This window comes from Dermacentor variabilis, chromosome 6 (genome assembly GCF_050947875.1).
Source record: "Dermacentor variabilis isolate Ectoservices chromosome 6, ASM5094787v1, whole genome shotgun sequence".
NCBI classification, from domain to species: domain Eukaryota; kingdom Metazoa; phylum Arthropoda; class Arachnida; order Ixodida; family Ixodidae; genus Dermacentor; species Dermacentor variabilis.
The window spans coordinates 117,580,488-117,588,052 of record NC_134573.1 but is presented as its reverse complement, the minus strand read 5'-3'; positions in this window follow the sequence as shown (position 1 = coordinate 117,588,052).

The window sequence follows — 7,565 nt, the reverse complement described above, 5'->3', positions numbered from 1 at the left end:
CTACAATATAAACATTCAGGTAGCCAATCCCTTACTTGTGATTGTGCCAGCCACTTTCAATGCAGAAAAACTTTCATTGTTTGCCAAGCCAATTGTACTGCACAGCAACTTCTTGGCTTAGCAAAATTCGTAAAATGCGCCGTGTTGCGGGTCATATGCTGCTGCCACCAAGACCATGAAATTGCTGCATCTGTAAAACATGGGTAGTGATGGGGGGCGGGGGGGCGGCCGGCAGGCTTGTTGGTGAATCATCAGGAATACTTTTGATGCAGCGCTAAATGTAACATGAACACTAGGAGGCACATTAAAAAATAACACATAGTGCTACTCGCAACAACCTATTCTCAAAACCAGACCGCTTATATACCATCAGTGGCAAGCAGACATAGATCACGTTGAAGCACTGAGACATTCAGTATGAAAGTCGCACTATCGAACCATATTCACGACCCACGATAATCTACCATAACAAATTGTCACCGCTTATGGAGGAAGTCTAACTCCTTGGGAAACAACAATATTGGTGGCTTGCTAATGCACAATTCACTAAGTACGTCGATATGCTCGGCCTCAGCAATGAATATGGCCAACAATAATCATGTTTTCGCCATCATTGTTGCTCGATATAAAGGAGAGATCACCCTATTGATTGCTGAGGCTGAGCATATCGACGTACTTGGTTAATTTTGCATTAACAAGCCACCAATAGCGTTATCTCCCAAAGAGTTAGCTTCCCTGCGTGAGCATTGACAATTTCGATAGTGTGACTTTCATAGCACATGTCTCAGTGCTTCCACGTGATCTATGTGTGCTTGCCGCTGATGGTATAGGAGCAGTCTGGTTTTGAAAAGAATCATTGTTGCTAGAAGCGCTGTGTGTTGTCTTATTTATGTGCCTCCTAGTGTCCGTGTTACATTTTGCTCTACACCAGAATTATTCCTGTCAAACGTGCACTGGTATGCCAGTTTCATATATGCTAGTGCACTTGATACAGCAGGTAAAGAAAAGAAAAAAAATATCAGACCAGGCGTGTCCTTGTTCCTTCATTTGTCGATATCTCGGCATCAAATTCTTCAAATTCTTCGATGTCCTTGAATGGTTTTTGGACCACAGCCTTTGCGGGGCCAACTCTCAAAGGGCCACTGCATAGCTGTTCTGTAATGACATCAAGTTGGCGCCCTTGGTGCTCAACCTTCATTAAAATTGTTTGCAATGTCTTGAAGACCTGGTGTTCAAAATCTACAAAGATTGAGGTAACAATAACAGTTTAATAAAACATCTGCAGCTTACTAACATATTCGAAAAGAAATGTATCTAATCATTGTATTCTGCTAGCACTAACTTATGGAACTAAAACTTTGGTAACTACGAAAATTGAAAAAAAATGTCAATCATGCAATGAGTAATGAAACAAAATATTTATATGTAACTGTAGAAGGTAGGCAAATGACATTCTAGTTTAGAATAAGGGGAAGTGAAACTGGAAAGGTTGTTTCATGTATGTACTGGGTACAACAGATGAATGGTGATATATAAAAGGAAGAGTAGCCAGTTGAGGGCAGCAGAGAATTATGCAGACACAGGGATGAGATCAAGAAATCCGCAGGCATAGGTTAGGTTTGGCAGATTAAGCATACAGTCAATTTGAAGTGCAAGGTAGAGGCCATCCACATATAGTAGACAAGGCAAGCTGACAGCGAAAACTCAGGTCAAGCACACTCGTAGTTTCTTGACTATTTCACATCGACAGCAAAAATCCATGTGCACAAAAGTCTTAAATTTGGTCCAGTGTGTCACACTCAACTGTGGCTTTGGATGCTAACCATTATGTTAAAAAAGCCCAAGGAATCCAGGCATGCATTATGCACAGGCAGAATAGGTAGCACTAGAAAGCATCTCTCAAATTTGAACACCCGTCTAATAGAATGTAGTTTTTTGTTTACCAGATGGCCCATTTACAGTTGAAACTGGCCTGCTTGTGGGCCTTGAGGTAGGTGCTGCAAGTAATTTAACCATTGGGAGTGAATTGCCCGCACGAGGTTCTTTGCCAATGAAATGTCCATCAATTGTAAAACAAGGTTTTCTGGTTCACAACTTTGCAGTTACATAGCATACTAATGTCGAGGTTGGATTCTGAATGTAATCACATTTCGCAAGCTCATTCAGCAGTATTGTCTATTTAAATTGCAACGGAATCTACTCACTACTGTACCAGAAAGCAAAACACATAGTCATGCCCTCTTGTATGACAGAGCATGACCAAACTTAGCATTCAAATTATCACTTAATATCAACTAAAAGTAATATGCACTTACTAGACAGTACATCAGCAGTGGGAAATGAAGCCCTGCTCAGCCCATATGATCCTGCAAGTTATGGCAAGATAAGTAAAAGCAGTGCAATCAATATACTTAGTCTTACCTGATTGTGAGAAGTCATTTATTGGCAGAGAGGCAGCCATAAGAGGCTAGTGGGCATGGGAGAAGGTTTTCTGGCGTCTCTCCTACACTTTTCGTAAAGACAAGTGTCGATGCAACAAAGGGAATAAATTGGCATGACATGGTACTAGAACATGAGGCACTCAAATTACCTAAATGTTCATGCTCAAATGGCTGGATCCTACAGCCGTAATGGCCTTCAAGAAACAGCACAAATATAGCATTGGAGCTGATTTCTGTAGCCATGCAGGCCTTACCTCAGCTTGGTGTCGTCGTTCGACTAACGGCCACAAGCCTGGCAAGTCACTCTGAGCGTCGTCTGCAATGTCACCAAAATAGAAGCAATAAACTGCAGTTTCGAATAAAATGATCACATTGATAAAATGTGTGCGTTTTAGAACAGTCTGCAAATTCAAATCTACCTCCTCCACAGGGCGTTGAGATGAAACTTAAACGGCTGCTTTCTGCAATGGAACATGAATTTAGCGTTGGACTCATAATGAGAAATTTTGTTAACTCAATATGAACGGCTCAGTCAGCTACGCCCAACTGCTTGTAGCGAAGAAAAGCTGCCATTAAATGTTAGAACATGTAGTAAGAGTATGTAGGTTGTATTCGTTTACTCAAAGTATCGAAATATGTAAACAGACAGTGAGCATACGTTAGCATAAGTAGAAACCTTCAGGTGACCACTCAGACTGCACTGAATCCATGCAGCCATCATATTAAAGAGAGAGAGAGAGAATCAACTTTTATACTGAGCCCTTAGTAAAGGTTGGTGCGCGCTGGCACCAGATGGGGTGGAACGTTCTTCTCATGCCCCCTATGCGTCCAGCAGTTCCTGGCCCCTAGCCGGCAGCGCGAGCTGGGTCGATAGGTCGGGGCTGGACAACAAGGTCTCCAATCGCTCGGGGCGGTTGGGGCTGGGGAGGGTGGGGGGTTCTTGAGCTTAGTGCACTCTGCAAGGATGTGTGCTAGAGTGCCTTTTCATCGCCTGCAAAACGGGCAATCATATTAAATTTTTGTGCAGCTGGCCCCTTGTGTAACGATGCTTGTGGGTTTTTGAGTAAATGAAAATGAACAGATATCCAACAAAGATTTAAAGATTTGTCCTGGTGGCACCTGCATGACACATAGCTTGTTTTGCTTTGTGGTGATCTTTGATTTTGTCAGTTAAGTCAGCAACACAATATGTATTAGTGGATGATGGACAAAGATTTAAAATATAATTTGCAGAATATGCAAGCTTAAACTTTGTTACACCACTTTAAGATAAACTAGAGGTTTTACCGTCATATTCAAGACGCCGTGGGAAGCTCTACTGCAGTGGCTCCCTTGCAGAACACTCAGGACTACCATGCATTCTTTCTGCACAAGAACACAAGGCATCACTTCAGCGGTGCCCAATTGCTTGTAGTTCTTAATTTAATTTTATTTAATTTACAATTCTTAATTGTAATTGCTTGTAATTTATCATTAAATGCCAGAACACGTAATAAAGGATGTAGGTTGTATTCATTTACGCAAAGTGTCAAAATATGTAAACAACAAGAAGAAGGGGGATTAACCTGAGACGCCCCGATAGTAATGATAAGCCCACAAACAAAGACACCAAGGAAAACATAGGGGAAATTACTTGTGGTTACTAATGGCATTAAAGGAATGATTAATTAACGGCAACGAAGGGGGATGAAAAAAAAACTTGCCACAGGTGGGGAACGATCCCACGTCTTCAGATTATGCGTGCAACGCTCTAACCAGTGGAGCTACAGCAGTACATTTAATCGTTAAAACAGTGTGAATGTAGATGATTGGTATCTGTGTAAGCTATAAACGATAAACAAACGAAATTCCTATCTGCAAACTGAATGTGCTCGGCGAATTTCCCTGCCCGCCATCTGTTACGTGTCTAATAAACCTAATTTCTGCATGCCTTTTTACATGGCCCTACCGATAAAGATATGTACGTTCAATGTGATCGGCAGGAAATGGCAAGAACCGATTCGACAACTAAACATTCATAGGTCAAAGGATTATCGTCTACGAATAAAATTCGCAACTAACATTGTGAACCTTAAGTGCGAGTCGGCCTAGTTGGAACAGATTCATTTTTAGAGAAAAAATAAACTTGTGCGAAAAACAAACGGGGACAAAGAAAAGGAGCAGCACAAGGACGAGCGCTTTCTAACAACTGGTTTTATTTTCGAAGAACCACCTTCTTAATTGCCTACAGATCTGCACGATCCGGTCAACAAAAGACGCCAATAGCGCATATAACAACACTTGTGATAAAATGCCTCGGGTCAGCGCTACCCGGTCAACATAAAAACAGTAAAGCGCATAAGACAAGCACTGACAGGAGCGAATTCTCTTTATCTAATAATGAAACAAAAGGATGACTGATGCATTTTTTCTTTAGTTTTGCAATCCTGTGAGCTTCCACAATTTCTCTCGCGGTTTGATTTCTATGCGTAAACAATATGTCGGTGCTTCTAAGAGAGGGTGAGCAAGCATGTTCTTGACAATGCATTCGCAAATGCGTACTAGGATGACCTTTCAGAGTAGACAAGTGTTCCCTTATTCTCGCGTTAATGCATCTCGCAGTCTGCTCTACGTACACCAGACCACACGTCATAGGAATCTATGACGTGACAAATTGGTTCTTATGCGAATGTTTAATACAACATTCTTTCTTTGCATCATCCTTACTTTCGAACTTACTTTTTTACCCTACAACAGACACTACCTATTTTGTTTCTAGCCGAAAAGACCACTTTTACTTCGTAACTCCCAGCCACCTTTTGAAGTCTGTGTGAAAGGCCCTGTACATACCGAATCACTGAAAAATTGGAAGCTAAATCTTCCTGCGTTTCATTCTTCGTACCTAAATTGAGGACGACGCAACGAGCTATGGAAAGAAGAATGATGGGTGTAACGTTAAGGGATAAGAAAAGAGCAGATTGGGTGAGGGAACAGACGCGAGTTAATGACATCTTAGTTGATATCAAGAAAAAGAAATGGGGGCATGGGCAGCACATATAATTAGGAGAGAAGAGAACGGATGGACATTAAGGGTTACGGACTGGATTCCAAGGGAAGGGAAGCGTAGCAGGGGGCGGCAGAAAGTTAGGCGGGCTGATGAGGTTAAGAAGTTTGCAGGGACAACATAGCCACAATTAGTACATAACCGGGGTAGTTGGAGAAGTATGGGAGAGGCCTTTGCCCTGCAGTGGGCGAAACCAGGTTGATGATGATGATGACGACGACGACGATGGTGATGATGATGATGGCATAGTTCTTTATCCTGTTAAACATTGCGTTTTTTAGCAAGTTGATCGGTCGAAAAAGGCTGGGTACCCGCTTGCTGTGATGCTGGCGTCGTGCGCTACATTAATGAAAAAATTATGTCTCAGAACGTTGGTTCTAGTTGTCTTCGCTTTTGTACGTTACTCTAGCGTGTTCTTGTATTCACGTGTTTATCCGATTCTGCTTATGTACCACGTTTCTCGTGTGGTAGTGCCAACCGTGCGAGAAACTCCGTTTTTTTTCCCCTTCCTAAGGGGAAGAAGAAGAAGAAGCCATGGAGTGCGGATGCACATCGCGTCAGCCACTCAGGACAACAACAACAGCTCCACATTTTCTTATGATTCTCGGCGGAAAATCGCATTTTGTGGAGAAATCTATTGATCATCAAAAGAACAGGTGCCAAGCACTCCAAGAACACCATTCTCTACCAGGTGGGCCCGTTTTCGGCCGTCAATCGTTCCTTCATCTCGCTACGCGTGGCGGGAGATCTACACCTAACTCGAACGCCTCGACATCTCGAACGCCTCCTCCGCTGCGGTGCCTGAGAGAGCTCGGCCTACCGCACCGACGGTGATACCCAGGCACTGTTCCATGATGGAAGTCGGGAGCGTGGAAGGCGATGAAATGCAACCGGAGGTGTTCGGAAAAGAATCAGGTTGGTGCGAAGTTAGAAGAGGCACAAAGAAGCCATGCAGCGGTGGGGTCGGATTGGCGGGACACGAGCAGCAGGGAAGAACCTTCGTCGGGGAAGCAAAAAATAGAAACAAATGGAAGAACGAACGCAAGGTGCCACAAATCATCAAAGCAAGTAGGCTGCCTAACCTGCCAAAAGAAGACTATAGGGTTATCGTGCGTCCACGTGGCGGACCTAACGTATCAGACTACAAGCTGGATCGCATTTACTACCGTCTGCGCAACGCTGCCGGGGTCGGCCGAGAGACAGCGGAGGAAGACAGCATATGCATAAACAGCAAACAAAATATAGTGGTGCTCAGCACGCCTTCCGAGGCCGAGCCAGGAAATATGGGGCTATCAATAAGCTACGCCTTGGAGAACAAGAACTTGAAGCAAGTGCTTACAGAGCAGCTCCTGATAACACATCCAAGGGTTTTATCAGAGGAATATCCCAGCGGGAGTGTCCGGAGGACATAGTGACCAGTCTGGTTACGCTACGCAATCCTGGAGTCTTGCACGCCCAGAGAATGGGTAACACAGACAACGTGATCATTTTATTTGAAGGTTTTCACGTCCCAAGATATGCGAGGTATGGAGCGATGCTTATCGAATGCTCCTTGTATAAAAAACACATCGGCATATGCTATGGATGCGGAAGAACAGGGCACAGGGCTGACGTGTGCCCCAACTCTGAAGACAAGATTTGCCGAGGGTGTGGGTGCAAGAATCCACAGCAGGATCACAACTGCGACGCGGAGTGACAACTGTGCGGCAAAGACCACCTCACGGGAGACAAGAAGTGCCAGGCAAGATACAAGATACCGTACCTGGTCAGGAGACGCCCCTGGGAGCGACGGAGGTGGGAAGAAGAAGAGGCCGAAGGGGAAAAGTACTACTACCACAACTACATAGAATCCAGAGGGAGCAACAACGATAATCATAAGACTGTAGCGAGCAAGCAGCCCTCAACCGACAGAGAAGAAACACGCAGGAAAAACTATGGAAGACACCGCTCCAGTTCCTTCCCGAGACTGCCAGGGGAAGCCGGTGGCGGACGCTCCAGGTCCAGGTCCAGGACCAGATCGTGGACGAGATCAAGGTCGAGGTGCGGTTCGAGAAATAATCGAGGGGGAGACGGGAGCAAAG